At 37.0% G+C, this 16,314-nt stretch overlaps 1 non-coding gene across 1 annotated transcript; it reads left to right on the forward strand.

Moving 5' to 3' along the window:
* The first annotated feature begins 14,291 nt into the window (after positions 1–14,291).
* Positions 14,292–14,363, forward strand: TRNAC-GCA (transfer RNA cysteine (anticodon GCA)). The gene has a single exon. It is a non-coding gene; the product is annotated as a tRNA-Cys (tRNA).
* Positions 14,364–16,314: the final 1,951 nt, after the last annotated feature.

Consider the following 16,314-nt stretch of genomic DNA (forward strand, 5'->3'; position numbering starts at 1 on the left):
GATTATAATAGATTCCCAAAATTCGATCATTCTTTTGTGCCTCAATCAAATCTTGGTCTGGCGTGTCATGACTCCACTGTACCACTGGTTGATCTACCTCCTTTGGTGCTTTAAAACGTGTTACTGCATCAATTTTTATTCCACCCATTAAATAATCAATAGGTAGCAATTCTCCCATCACAGCCCCAATCTTAGCCAGGTGGTCTGCCTTATCATTTCCCTCCTTATCCTCTCCTGGTGTTTTTAAATGCCCACGAATTTTTCTCCAGTATATTGTTAAATTATTCTCTGACACCAATTTGTCTATGGCTTGTATCATTTTTCCATGTTTAAGTGACTTTTTGTTGTATGTAACCATGCCTCTTGCTTTCCAACCAGGCAAATACTCCACAAAGCTATTCCGTGCATAGTCAGAATCAGTCACCAGGACAATTTCACTGAACTTTTTATCAACTGCAGTAGTAATTGCTTTATAAATGGATGCCAATTCCGCCACCTGACTGCTCCTATCTCCAATCCTCATCCCTATACTGGGGACGCCTTCACATTTCAACCAGACATTTCCTATTCCTGCCACTAATTGTTTATTACGGTCATTTTCAATGTGAAAAGCACAACCATCCACATATACAGTTGGCAAATCCTTGCATGTTTTTTCATCAAAAGCTTTGTGTGGTGATTGTTCAAATTCCTGCAAACTAGTTTCCACTTCCATTTCATTTGGTATTTGTTCAGCTGCGCAGTCATGTAAGTCAGCTAACCCTTGAGCAATTGGGTTCTTTTTATTTTGTCCATATCTCACTTCTACAGGAAAACCTTGTAATGCCAGCGTCCATGAAGTGAATCTGGACTGCGCTAGATTACCTGATCTAATTCTTTTACTCTCTAAAAATTGCAAAGGTTGATGATTTGTTTCAATAATCACCTTTTCTCCCTGAACAATGGGGCGGAAATGTTGTAGCGCCCACACAGTGGTTAATAGGGCCTTTTCACATTCATTAAATTTCATTTCAACTTGGGACAATGCCTTACTTGCATAGGCAATGGTTTTGTGATTCAAATCGTGTTTTTGTGATAACACTGCTGACATACAATGTTCAGAAAAACCTATTTATATAAAGAAATCCCTGTACTTTATGGGATATGCCAAACATGGTGCCTTTACAAGACATTACTTTAATTTAGCCACTGCATCAGACTGCTCTTTTTCCCATTTACAGGGAGTATTCAGTTTAAGCAGTTTAGTCAATGGTTGAGTGATTTCTGCATAATTTTCAATGAACTTTCTGTTATAGCCTGTCATCCCTAATAAACCTTTTACTCCTTTCACATTTTTAGGATCTTTTAATCTTTGTATGGCCTCTATTTTCTTCATTTGTGGATTTAGCCCATGTTCAGTCACTTCATGCCCTAGAAAGTTCACTTTTTTCTTGCACCATTGTGCTTTTTGCAAAGATACTTTGGCGCCTGCTTTCTGCAATTAGCCAAGCACATGTCTTATTTCATCAAAATGGCTTTTCAGGCTTTCATTTTTTATCAGGACATCGTCCACGTAAACTATTGTTCCTCTTTCCGCTGCATCTGGCATGGCATTTCTCAAAAATATGCCAAATTCACTCCCACTATTGATGTACCCGAACAGAGCTCTAAGCCAGGCGTATTGAGTCCTGTCAAATGTAAAGGAAAATAAATGTTGTATCTCCTCTGCCAATGGCACGCACCAATATCCAGAGGTGAGATCTTATGTGGTAAATACTTTTGAACCATGTACCTGAGCTAGGCCCTGATCAAGGAATGGCAGTGGCCATCTAGATACTGGTACTCTTTTATTTAACTCTCTCAAGTCTGCACATAGCCGCCATTGACCATTTGGCTTTAACACACCTAAAATAGGTGTATTGGATGTGCTATGAATGGGCCTGATGATTCCCCGCGATTCCAAATTTTTAATAATCTCTGCCAATGATTCTAAACATGCCAGCGGTAGTCTATACTGGCGTACAAACACTGGGCTTCTGCTACACCCTTCTGGTAGTGTGGCCACATGTATATCAGTTAAACCACAATCATAAGTATCTTTTGCAAATACATCCTTAAACTCCATAAATATCTCCCTCAGATTGTCGCTATCCTCATTGCTGTCACACGCATCTGCTAAGGAGATCTGCTCTTCTACCATTTTGGAAAATTCTGGAAAATCTTCTGGTAAGGGAATCTCGGCGCTTTCCTCTAACTGTGTGGCTGTGTCTTTTTGTAAAGCTGCCACTTTTAAATATTTTGGCATATCAGCTTCCACTTCAATGGGCTGATTTTCTGTTTCATTTTCATTTAAATTAATATTATGCAATCCTCTTGATGGCAGCACACTGTCTCATTTGAATCATAAGGATACACAGAATGAATTTTAAATATTCCTTTGGGCTGAGAGTCCAGGTGTTCTGGCAACTCACCCTTGGCATCTACATACTTTTCAGGGATATTTCCAATCACCATGTTATTTAAATCTGCCGTATAATGTGATTTTTGTATGGCCATTCCTAATGGGGAGTTTTTCTCTAAATGAATATCCTGACAACCTTTATTATTTACCATAATTTTTACAGATCCTTCACCAATATCTACCAATGTAATGTATTCATAATCCAGGCCTTGCTGTTTTATGGATTCATTCAGGCATACAAATGCATCAGAGTCTTTCATCTGCTCTCCATTTTTGCATTTCAGTGTTATTGCAAACTGTTTTGTAAATGCAGGAATAATAGTATCTTTCCTCATTTGTAATTCGATTGCATAAGAAACCAGTTGTGCACAATGATAAGCCCTTCTTTTGTCTTCAAATTCAGGTGCCGGACCACCTAGGCGTGACCATTTTTTTGATTAAGGAAATCTAACACCATACACATTCTGTGCATGATGTCATTGCCCATGTAAAATTCATTTTGTGCTCCACTCACTATCCATACATTATGGTAAATTGTTTTCTGCCCAATGCTAATTTTAAGCATGCATCTGCCTGCAATTCGGTTTTTAAAGTCTGGACTGTCCAACCCAGAAACATATTGGTTTTTAATCCTAAATTTCGGGATTTCTTCCCTCTCCATTATTTTTTGCAACAATTTCTCATTAATGAAACTCCTTTCATGTCCAAGCGCTAAAGTGCCTTTTATTGTCTTAAAATAGTCATTTATACCAACATGAACCCATGGTTACTCATCTTCCATGTGTATTTCTGCCAGAGTGGTAATGTGTTTTTCTGAATCTGTTTTAGGAACAATATTCTGTTTGCATGTTTTCTCTTTTAAATAAAAACGTAATGTGTGCTCATCTATGGCAGTCTGCCAATTTTTCCTTGGGTCCAAGTATATTTGTACAGGTAGTTTTTCATTGTCGCTCTGCATTTTGTCTTGACACATTAATATAACAGTGACACTAGGTATGCAACTATTCTGGAGATATACCTCCACAGCATCATTTGTTTTGGCAACGGTGTGACATTCATTTATGTTGCTGTTTTGTGATTTTAGTTTCTTAGGCCTCAATGGTTTTTTGGTTAAGGACCACAGCACTCCATTCACCCCATCTATGAGAGGAGACAATCTTTTCAAGCAACCTGTCCCCATCAGAAATGGAATTTCACAAATAGATGTGATCAATACCTCTTGTTTCATTCTGAGCTTTCCTATTTTTATGTCAACCTCAGTTACACCTATGATGGGCACCTCCTCCCCATTAAAGTTATGCACTGGACCTTGATTTTCCTTCACTGTGATCTGACTCTGTGGGGATCTCCCTTCATTGATACTCTTTACCAGCTCCTTGGACATAATTGTGGCCTGTGTGCCAGTGTCAATCATAGCAAAGGTGTGGCATTTTTCTTCTACAGTGATGGGTGCATAATATTTGTGCTCAACTTCCTCTAATATACATAAGAAGTGTGAATTCTTACTGATTTCAGGGCTCACCTTTCTCAGGCCTTTTTCACTTTTGGCTAAGCACATTGGTAAATGGAAAGACATGTTTCCCTCCTTTTTACCCATTTCTGCGCGAGAGACTTTATTCATTTCTCCATGATCAGAGGTTTTTTGGAGTGTGGCCACTGTTCGCCCATCCATCTGGGTAACATCAGAGACCACACTACAACCTTCCAACTGAACATGTGTAACAACATCATTCAGCAATTTGTCATTTTTTAATTCTGTGCATTTGTGATCATTTAGTGTGATACCAGCCCTTTCAGCCTCTTCAAAAATATGTGGCTCAAAGAATTCTTCAGGTGATTGACTTGTACCCTCCATTTGAGTATACCCTTTTTCTGCCTGTGTTTGGTCATTGTTTTGCTTGCCCAGGGAAGGAGCTATAGCATCCCCACTTACTCCCTGTTCACTGGTATTCCCCATGCATGAGTCATTTTTCTTAAATCTGTCCCTTTGTTCTTTTGGAATTCCTAATGTTTCTTTTTCATTTGTGCAAATCTTTACTGTTTTATTTAGCTCCAGGTTAAACCGTACCTCTTTTTTAGAAGTATTTGCACTTTCTGTCACATGTTCATTTACTGGCACTTTCATTTTTAATTCATTAGGCATCTCAGAGTCGTTAAGCAAAATTATATCAGAGCAATCTGTCATTTTGGCACTGCAGTTATCATGAGTACTTAGTCACTTTTCGGAAGCCCCCCGGTCATTGCTATGGCCATCAGCCCCCTCTTTGGAAGGTTGTTTTTGCGCTGTATAGAGCTTTCCTATTTGCTCAGCTAACATTTTCACTTGGGCCTCAAGGCACTGGAACCTTTCCATCTCTCTAGAATCCTCTTTCTGTGGCCTAGGTCGATATTGGTTGTTTTCCCCCTGATTGGATCTATTCTGATACCTCTCAGGTGATTGATGTCGGTTGGGATGGTTTCTGAACTCTTGATTCATTTGTGGAGGGGAGCGGGGTGCACCCATCCTTTGATTATAGTCCCCTGGTGGGGAATCATTGTACTGACGTGGATTGTAGTTCATGTTTTGCCTCATGTCCTGTCTCTCAGATTGTGCGTACTGGCCCCTATGTTGATTTCCATTATCAGTAAATCGATCCACATATCGGGGTCTATCCTGATTACCATATATCATGGTGTTGGGATCAAATCTGCTCTGTGTCCCCAATGACTGGTAGGGACCATCATTTCTTTGATCTTGATTTTGTCTCTGGTTATTGTTCATACCTGCCATATCAGGCCGATATCCTACCCGGGGTCTGTCCCTTAAATAACTAGGGCTGATCTAGCTCTCCCTATTACTAGGATCATGTGATTGGAACATTGGTACAGGAAATGGCGATCTTTGTTGATTACCCCTTTGTTCAGGTGTCACATTATTTTTACCTTGGCTTTGAGCAGACTCAAGGGACATTTTGGCTGACCTGATTTCCATTACTGTGGCTGAGGGTTCTTTGGATTTAGGTCTAGTATCTTTCATTTTATCACTTTCTCTACCCTGACAATAGAGTACCTCATATAGTTTTGTGCTTTGATGTACAATCCATTCAAGGGACTTGTCACGGTCAAATTCACGGACCAATTGGGATATGATGTCTTTCTGTAGCCCATAGAAGTATGCAGTTTTAAACTCATTGGAATTTGGGTCAAAAGATACATCAAAGCGAGAAAATGCTCTTTTTAAGTCTTGTAAAAATTGGCGAGGGGATGTATTAGGTCCAGCAGTGATTGTGTAAGCGACTTTCTTTGCCTCCTGCAATGACTGAAAAGGAGAAAAATGACGCCTAATTTCTTTTTCAAACTCCACCCAGGTCATATTCTGCTGTTCATTTAATTCCCTTATGATGCTGGCCGTCGGGGCATCTAAAGTTAAATGAAAATATTGTCTGTACTGTTCCTTAGGTATCTGGAGTGCTTTAAAAATGTCATGCACCTCTTCTAAATGATCCTCAATGCAGCATTCACCTCCCTTTTTAAATGGTTTGATCAGGGCTTTTTTGGATTTCATTATTTTTATGGGGCTACTTGTTGCAATGCATGGAATTGCACTACTTTGTGATTCAATCCTGTTTTCAGGTGTATGAGATTGGTGGCTGCCCCCAATGGGAGTATCAAATCCCCCAAGGGCGCAGCAACCAAGTTCAGTCACTGGCCCAGTCACTGGAGCACTAGCTCGTTGGGCAGAACTGAATTCACCTCCACTCCATTGAATGTGGTACCCTGCCGCCTCTCCTGGGACTTGGGAATGCACATTTGCTGTTCTAAGTCCTTACACTTTTTAAGGAGTCTGTTTGCTTCATTTTGCAAATAGTTGTTTTCATCACTCATCTTGAAAATCAACCCCAGTGAGAACAAGCGTCTGCCGTTCTCAAACCGGGGTTATTGCCTGGAACTCTCAGCTTTTGCAGCAGGAATGCCCCAGCCAGTAAAAGATCCTTCTCCCAGCTCTGCCAGATCTCGATTGTTCTCCCCCTCTCCTCAAGCTTCTCCAGCAAAGTTCTAATCACAGCCTCTAGCATGATACTTGCTATGACGCGGCTCCAATCAGAATCAATCATGTCATCTCCTCCCTCACTACACAATGGCTCACTTCTACAGTGGCAATTGTAACAAACTGATTTCTTGTTCCTTCGAGCTCTTTGCTTCCTGTAGTTATGTGGACAGAGCAGCAGAGAAAAATAAATGAATGTGCGTTTAAAAGATCACTTTCAGAGTAGGCCTAATTCTGCAGTGGAGAGACATTTTTATTAATGGGTTATGTTAAATGAAGTTTTATTAGTCAGGTTAGTTATTAATAAGGTTAGTTATTAATTTTCAAATGTGTCTCTTGCAACACAGGCATTTCAGGTGAAAAATAGTGTGCATTTTGAATGTGCACATGTGTGCTTTTAACTGTAAAAATAGATTTGCATCTTATATGTAAAAATTGTCTTTGACTGAATAGCCTGTCTTTACTTATATGTCCATGTTACTCTGGCAACACATATAGCAATGCACCACACCCATGTGGTGGTGCTGCATCAAAAAAAATGCTACCTGTGCAGTAGTGCTGTACTCTGTGCTGTAACACGCCAAATATCCTTACAGCCCTTAATGAAATGTATTAATTTGTACAGCTGACAAGAAAGTGCACTGATGTCATTAGTTCTACAAGTTCCATACAGTCACCCACTCTATCACCTTTTTAAAAAAGGGCAGTTTTCAACATTCAAGGGTTTATGTCAATGGTAGAGCGTAGGAGTGCAGTTCAAGAAGTCCCTGTTTCATAACCATATACCCTCTTCAATAGATCATGTTAAATGTTTTTCAACCCAATGCACTGTAAGAAACAATAGGATATATCATCATTTCATATACAAAACAATGAACTATTGGGTTTAACTATGCTCTTAGCACAAAATCAACAAACTGCAGTAGAGAAGTAGTTACATTTTGCAGAATGTGTGCATTTGACAAAAGATTTTTTTTCCATGTTCCAAGATCTACATGTGATACGAAATGTATGAAATCTTGCAATGGAAACCTCACTGTATTTTACCAAGGCAGATAAAGGACATCTTGTGTACCCCTTATACTTATAAGGAGGGTTTGGTGACTGAAAATGCATTGTTTTCATGGTGATTGCATCTTATTTCCACTTTGTACATATTACTGAATAAAAACAGGTGAACATTTAAGATCTGGGGGTATAGCTCAGTGGTAGAGCATTTAACTTCAGCTCAAGAGGTCCCTAATTCAAATCTGGGTGACCCCTTGTCCACCTGTTTTACCTGTAGAAATATTTTTTTAATTAAATAAATTGAAGAAAACATTTACAATCTTAGCATTTTATGTAATGAGCAACACATTTCTACATTTGAAATACTCCTGATCATCTCCTGAAAGATAGGGTAAACACCATTATGCTGTTTATGATTTCTTCGTATGATACAAGCTGTGTTTTACATTTACCCAAGTTCTACTGGTGATATTATCAGTTTGAAATAGTCCATTGGAAGCTCATATGAATGTTATAAAACTGTGGTGGAAACCAATAATATGCCCTTAATGAAATGTATCAATTTGTACAGCTGACCAGAAGTGAACTGATGTCATTAGTTCTACAAGTTCCATACAGTCACCCACTCTATCACCTTTTTAAAAAAGGTCAGTTTTCAGCATTCAAGGGTTTATGTCAGTGGTAGAGCGTAGGAGTGCAGTTCAAGAAGTCCCTGTTTCATAACCATATACCCTCATCAATAGATCCTGTTAAAATGTATTTTTTAACCCAATGAACTGTAAGAAACAATCCAATATATCATCATTTCATATAGAAAACAATTAACAATTGGGTTTAACTATGCTCTTAGCACAAAATCAACAAAATGCAGTAGAGAAGCAGTTACGTTTTGCAGAATTTGTGCATTTGACAAAAGTTTTTTTCCATGTTCCAAGATCTACATATGATAAGAAATGTATGAATTTTTGCAATGGAAACCTCACTGTATTTTACCAAGGCAGATGAAGGACATCTTTTGTACCCCTTCTACTTATAAGCAGGGTTTGGTGGCTGAAAATTCATTGCTTTGATGGTGATTGCATGTTGCTTGCACTTTGTACATATTACTGAATAAATAAAGGTGAACATTTCAGAACTGGGGGTATAGCTCAGTGGTAGTGCATTTGACTGCAGATCAAGAGGTCCTTAGTTCAAATCTAGGTGCCCCCTTGTCCAATTGTTTTACCTGTAGAAATATTTTTTTAATTAAATAAATTGAAGAAAACATTTACAATCTTAGCATTTTATGTAATGAGCAAAACATTTCTACATTTGAAATAAGCCTGATCATCTCCTGAAACATAGGATAAACACCATTAAGCTGTTTAGGATTTCCTCATATGATACAAGCTGTGTTTTACATTCACCCAAGTTCTACTGGTGATATTATCAGTTTGAAATAGTCCATTGGAAGCTCATATGAATGTTATAAAACTGTGGTGGAACCCAATAATATGCCCTTAATGAAATGTATTAATTTGTACAGCTGACCAGAAGTTCACTGATGTCATTAGTTCTACAAGTTCCACACAGTCACCCACTCTATCACCTTTTTAAAAAAGGTCAGTTTTCAGCATTCAAGGGTTTAACTCAGTGGTAGAGCGTAGGAGTTCAGTTCAAGAAGTCGCTGTTTCATAACCACATACAATCTTCAATAGATCCTGTTAAAATGTTTTTCAACCCAATGCACTGTAAGAAACAATAGGATATATCATCATTTCATATAAAAAAACAAAAAAACAATTGGGTTTAACTATGATCTTAGCACCAAATCAACAAACTGCAGTAGAGAAGCAGTTACGTTTTGCAGAATTTATGCATTTGACAAACGTTTTTTTATCCATGTTCCAAGATCTACATGTGATACGAAATGTATGAATTCTTGCAATGGAAACCTCACTTTATTTTACCAAGGCAGATAAAGGACATCTTTCGCACCCCATATACTTATAAGGAGGGTTTGGTGGCTGAAAATGCACTGCTTTGATGGTGATTGCATATTGCTTGCACTTTGTACATACTACTGAATTAATAAAGGTAAACATTTTAGAATGGGGGTATAGCTCAATGATAGAGCATTTGACTTTCAATAAAGAGGTCCCTAGTTCAAATCTGGGGGCCCACTTGTTTTACCTGTAGAAATATTTTTTTAATTAGATAAATTGAAGAAAACATTTACAATCTTAGCATTTTATGTAATGAGCAAAACATTTATACATTTGAAATACTCCTGATCACCTCCTGAAACATAGGGTAAACACCATTAAGCTGTTTAGGATTTCTTCACATGATACAAGCTGTGTTTTACATTCACCCAAGTTCTACTGGTGATATTATCAGTTTGAAATAGTCCATTGGAAGCTGATATGAATGTTATAAAACTGTGGTGGAAACCAATAATATGCCCTTAATGAAATGTATTAATTTGTACAGCTGACCAGAAAGTGCACTGATGTCATTAGTTCTACAAGTTCCATACAGTCACCCACTCTATCACCTTTTTAAAAAAGGGCAGTTTTCAACATTCAAGGGTTTATGTCAATGGTAGAGCATAGGAGTGCAGTTCAAGAAGTCCCTGTTTCATAACCATATACCCTCTTCAATAGATCATGTTAAAATGTTTTTCATCCCAATGCACTGTTAGAAACAATAGGATATATCATCATTTCATATACAAAACAATGAACAATTGGGTTTAACTATGCTCTTAGCACAAAATAAACAAACTGCAGTAGAGAAGCAGTTACATTTTGCAGAATTTGTGCATTTGACAAAAGATGTTTTTTCCATGTTCCAAGATCTACATGTGATACGAAATGTAAGAATTCTTGCAATGGAAACCTCACTGTATTTTACCAAGGCAGATAAAGGAAATCTTTTGTACCCTGATACTTATAAGGAGGGTTTGGTGGCTGAAAATGCATTGCTTTGATGGTGATTGCATGTTGCTTCCACTGTATACATATTACTGAATAAATAAAGGTGAACATTTCAGAAAGGGGGGTATAGCTCAGTGGTAGAGCATTTGACTGCAGATCAAGAGGTCCCTAGTTTAAATCTGGGTGCCCCATTGTCCAACTGTTTTACCTGAAGAAAACATTTACAATCTTAGCATTTTATGTAATGAGCGACACATTTCTACTTTTGAAATACTCCTGATCATCTCCTGAAACATAGGGTAAACACCATTAAGCTGTTTCAGATTTCTTTGTATGATACAAGTTGTGTATTACATTCACCCAAGTTCTACTGGTGATATTATCAGTTTGAAATAGTCCATTGGAAGCTCATATGAATGTTATAAAACTGTGGTGGAAACCAATAATATGCCCTTAATGAAATGTATTAATTTGTACAGCTGACCAGAAGTGCACTGATGTCATTAGTTCTACAAGTTCCATTCAGTCACCCACTCTATCACTTTTTAAAAAAGGGCAGTTTTTAGCATTCAAGGGTTTATGTCAGTGGTAGAGCGTAGGAGTGCAGTTCAAGAAGTACCTGTTTCATAACCATATACCCTCTTCAATAGATCATGTTAAAAAAAATTTCAACCCAATGCACTGTAAGAAACAATAAGATATATCATCATTTCATATAGAAAACAATGAACAATTGGGTTTAACTATGCTCTTAGCACAAAATAAACAAACTGCAGTAGAGAAGCAGTTACGTTTTGCAGAATTTGTGCATTTGACAAAAGTTTTTTTTCCATGTTCCAAGATCTACATGTGATACGAAATGTATGAATTCTTGCAATGGAAACCTCACTTCATTTTACCAAGGCAAATAAAGGACATCCTTCACACCCCATATACTTATAAGGAGGGTTTGGTGGCTGAAAATGCATTGCTTTGATCGTGATTGCATGTTGTTTCCACTTTGTACATATTACTGAATTAATAAAGGTGTACATTTTAGAACTGGGGCTATAGCTCAGTGGTAGTGCATTTGATTACAGAACAAGAAGTCCATAGTTCAAATCTAGTCGCCCCCTTGTCCAACTGTTTTTCCTGTAGAAATATTTTTTAATTAAATAAATTGAAGAACACATTTACAATCTTAGCATTTTATGTAATGAGCAAAACATTTCTACATTTGAAATACTCCTGATCATCTCCTGAAACATAGGATAAACACCATTAAGCTGTTTAGGATTTCCTCATATGATACAAGCTGTGTTTTACATTCACCCAAGTTCTACTGGTGATATTATCAGTTTGAAATAGTCCATTGGAAGCTCATATGAATGTTATAAAACTGTGGTGGAAACCAATAATATGCCCTTAATGAAATGTATTAATTTGTACAGCTGACCAGAAGTTCACTGATGTCATTAGTTCTACAAGTTCCACACAGTCACCCACTCTATCACCTTTTTAAAAAAGGTCAGTTTTCAGCATTCAAGGGTTTAACTCAGTGGTAGAGCGTAGGAGTTCAGTTCAAGAAGTCGCTGTTTCATAACCACATACAATCTTCAATAGATCCTGTTAAAATGTTTTTCAACCCAATGCACTGTAAGAAACAATAGGATATATCATCATTTCATATAAAAAAACAAAAAAACAATTGGGTTTAACTATGATCTTAGCACCAAATCAACAAACTGCAGTAGAGAAGCAGTTACGTTTTGCCGAATTTATGCATTTGACAAACGTTTTTTTTTCCATGTTCCAAGATCTACATGTGATACGAAATGTATGAATTCTTGCAATGGAAACCTCACTTTATTTTACCAAGGCATATAAAGGACATCTTTCGCACCCCATATACTTATAAGGAGGGTTTGGTGGCTGAAAATGCACTGCTTTGATGGTGATTGCACATTGCTTGCACTTTGTACATACTACTGAATTAATAAAGGTAAACATTTTAGAATGGGGGGTATAGCTCAATGATAGAGCATTTGACTTTTGATCAAGAGGTCCCTAGTTCAAATCTGGGGGCCCACTTGTTTTACCTGTAGAAATATTTTTTTAATTAGATAAATTGAAGAAAACATTTACAATCTTAGCATTTTATGTAATGAGCAAAACATTTATACATTTGAAATACTCCTGATCACCTCCTGAAACATAGGGTAAACACCATTAAGCTGTTTAGGATTTCTTCACATGATACAAGCTGTGTTTTACATTCACCCAAGTTCTACTGGTGATATTATCAGTTTGAAATAGTCCATTGGAAGCTCATATGAATGTTATAAAACTGTGGTGGAAACCAATAATATGCCCTTAATGAAATGTATTAATTTGTACAGCTGACCAGAAAGTGCACTGATGTAATTAGTTCTACAAGTTCCATACAGTCACCCACTCTATCACCTTTTTAAAAAAGGGCAGTTTTCAACATTCAAGGGTTTATGTCAATGGTAGAGCGTAGGAGTGCAGTTCAAGAAGTCCCTGTTTCATAACCATATACCCTCTTCAATAGATCATGTTAAAATGTTTTTCAACCCAATGCACTGTAAGAAACAATAGGATATATCAACATTTCATATACAAAACAATGAACAATTGGGTTTAACTATGCTCTTAGCACAAAATCAACAAAATGCAGTAGAGAAGCAGTTACGTTTTGCAGAATTTGTGCATTTGACAAAAGTTTTTTTTCCATGTTCCAAGATCTACATGTGATACGAAATGTATGAATTTTTGCAATGGAAACCTCACTGTATTTTACCAAGGCAGATGAAGGACATCTTTTGTACCCCTTCTACTTATAAGGAGGGTTTGGTGGCTGAAAATGCATTGCTTTGATGGTGATTGCATGTTGCTTGCACTTTGTACATATTACTGAATAAATAAAGGCGAACATTTCAGAACTGGGGGTATAGCTCCGTGGTAGTGCATTTGACTGCAGATCACGATGTCCTTAGTTCAAATCTGGGTGCCCCCTTGTCCCACTGTTTTACCTGTAGAAATATGTTTTTAATTAAATAAATTGAATAAAACATTTACAATCTTAGCATTTTATGTAATGAGCAACACATTTCTACATTTGAAATACTCCTGATCACCTCCTGAAACATAGGGTAAACACCATTAAGCTGTTTAGGATTTATTCACATGATACAAGCTGTGTTCTACATTCACCTAAGTTCTACTGGTGATATTATCAGTTTGAAATAGTCCATTGGAAGCTCAAATGAATGTTATAAAACTGTGGTGGAAACCAATAATATGCCCTTAATGAAATGTATTAATTTGTACAGCTGACCAGAAAGTGCACTGATGTCATTAGTTCTACAAATTACATACAGTCACCCACTCTATCACCTTTTTAAAAAAGGGCAGTTTTCAACATTCAAGGGTTTATGTCAGTGGTAGAGCGTAGGAGTGTAGTTCAAGAAGTCCCTGTTTCATAACCATATACCCTCTTCAATAGATCCTGTTAAAATGTTTTTCATCCCAATGCACTGTTAGAAACAATAGGATATATCATCATTTCATATACAAAACAATGAACAATTGGGTTTAACTATGCTCTTAGCACAAAATAAACAAACTGCAGTAGAGAAGCAGTTACATTTTGCAGAATTTGTGCATTTGACAAAAGATGTTTTTTCCATGTTCCAAGATCTACATGTGATACGAAATGTAAGAATTCTTGCAATGGAAACCTCACTGTATTTTACCAAGGCAGATAAAGGAAATCTTTTGTACCCTGATACTTATAAGGAGGGTTTGGTGGCTGAAAATGCATTGCTTTGATGGTGATTGCATGTTGCTTCCACTTTGTACATATTACTGAATAAATAAAGTTGAACATTTCAGAAAGGGGGGTATAGCTCAGTGGTAGAGCATTTGACTGCAGATCAAGAGGTCCCTAGTTTAAATCTGGGTGCCCCCTTGTCCAACTGTTTTACCTGAAGAAAACATTTACAATCTTAGCATTTTATGTAATGAGCGACACATTTCTACTTTTGAAATACTCCTGATCATCTCCTGAAACGTAGGGTAAACACCATTAAGCTGTTTCGGATTTCTTTGTATGATACAAGTTGTGTATTACATTCACCCAAGTTCTACTGGTGATATTATCAGTTTGAAATAGTCCATTGGAAGCTCATATGAATGTTATAAAACTGTGGTGGAAACCAATAATATGCCCTTAATGAAATGTATTAATTTGTACAGCTGACCAGAAGTGCACTGATGTCATTAGTTTTACAAGTTCCATTCAGTCACCCACTCTATCACTTTTTAAAAAAGGGCAGTTTTCAGCATTCAAGGGTTTATGTCAGTGGTGGAGCGTAGGAGTGCAGTTCAAGAAGTCCCTGTTTCATAACCATATACCCTCTTCAATAGATCATGTTAAATTTTTTTTCAACCCAATGCACTGTAAGAAACAATAAGATATATCATCATTTCATATAGAAAACAATGAACAATTGGGTTTAACTATGCTCTTAGCACAAAATCAACAAACTGCAGTAGAGAAGCAGTTACGTTTTGCAGAATTTGTGCATTTGACAAAAGTTTTTTTTCCATGTTCCAAGATCTACATGTGATACGAAATCAATGAATACTTGCAATGGAAACCTCACTGTATTTTACCAAGGCAGATAAAGGACATCTTTTGTACCCCTTATACTTATAAGGAGGGTTTGGTGGCTGAAAATGCATTGCTTTGATGGTGATTGCATGTTGCTTCCACTTTGTACATATTACTGAATAAATAAAGGTGAACATTTCAGAACTGGGGCTATAACTCAGTGGTAGAGCATTTGACCTCATATCAAGAGAAGAGGTCCCTAGGTCAAATCTAGGTGCCCCCTTGTCTAGCTCTTTTACCTGTAAAAATATTTTTTTAAATAAATTGAAGAAAACATTTACAATCTTAGCATTTTATGTAATGAGCAACACATTTCTACATTTGAAATACACCTGATCATCTCCTGAAACATAGGGTAAACACCATTAAGCTGTTTCGGATTTCTTTCTATGATACAAGTTGTGTATTACATTCACCCAAGTTCTACTGGCGATATTATCAGTTTGAAATAGTCCATTGGAAGCTCATATGAATGTTATAAAACTGTGGTGGAAACTTATAATATGCCCTTAATGAAATGTATTAGTTTGTACAGCTGACCAAAAGTGCACTGATGTCATTAGTTCTACAAGTTCCATTCAGTCACCCACTCTATCACTTTTTAAAAAAAGGCAGTTTTCAGCATTCAAGGGTTTATGTCAGTGGTAGAGCGTAGGAGTGCAGTCCAAGAAGTCCCTGTTTCATAACCATTTACCCTCTTCAATAGATCCTGTTAAAATGTTTTTCAACCCAATGCACTGTAAGAAACAATAAGATAAATCATAATTTTTTATGGAAAACAATGAACAATTGGGTTTAACTATGCTCTTAGCACAAAATCAACAAACTGCAGTAGAGAAGCAGTTACGTTTTGCAGAATTTGTGCATTTGACAAAAGTTTTTTTTACATGTTCCAAGATCTACATGTGATACGAAATGCATGAATTCTTGCAATGGAAACCTCACTGTATTTTACCAAGGCATATAAAGGACATCTTTTGTACCCCTTATACTTATAAGGAGGGTTTGGTGGCTGAAAATGCATTGCTTTGATGGTGATTGCATGTTGCTTCCACTTTGTACATATTACTGAATAAATAAAGGTGAACATTTCAGAAATGGTGGTATGGCTCAGTGGTAGAGCATTTCACTGCAGATTAAGAGGTCCCTAGTTCAAATCTGGGTGCCCCCTTGTCCAACTGTTTTACCTGTAGAAATATTTTTTTTATTAAATAAATTGAAGAAAACATTTACAATCTTAGCATTT

Source organism: Ambystoma mexicanum, unplaced genomic scaffold, assembly GCF_040938575.1.
Source record: "Ambystoma mexicanum isolate Mex_15411 unplaced genomic scaffold, UKY_AmexF1_1 Mex_scaf66, whole genome shotgun sequence".
NCBI lineage: Eukaryota > Metazoa > Chordata > Amphibia > Caudata > Ambystomatidae > Ambystoma > Ambystoma mexicanum.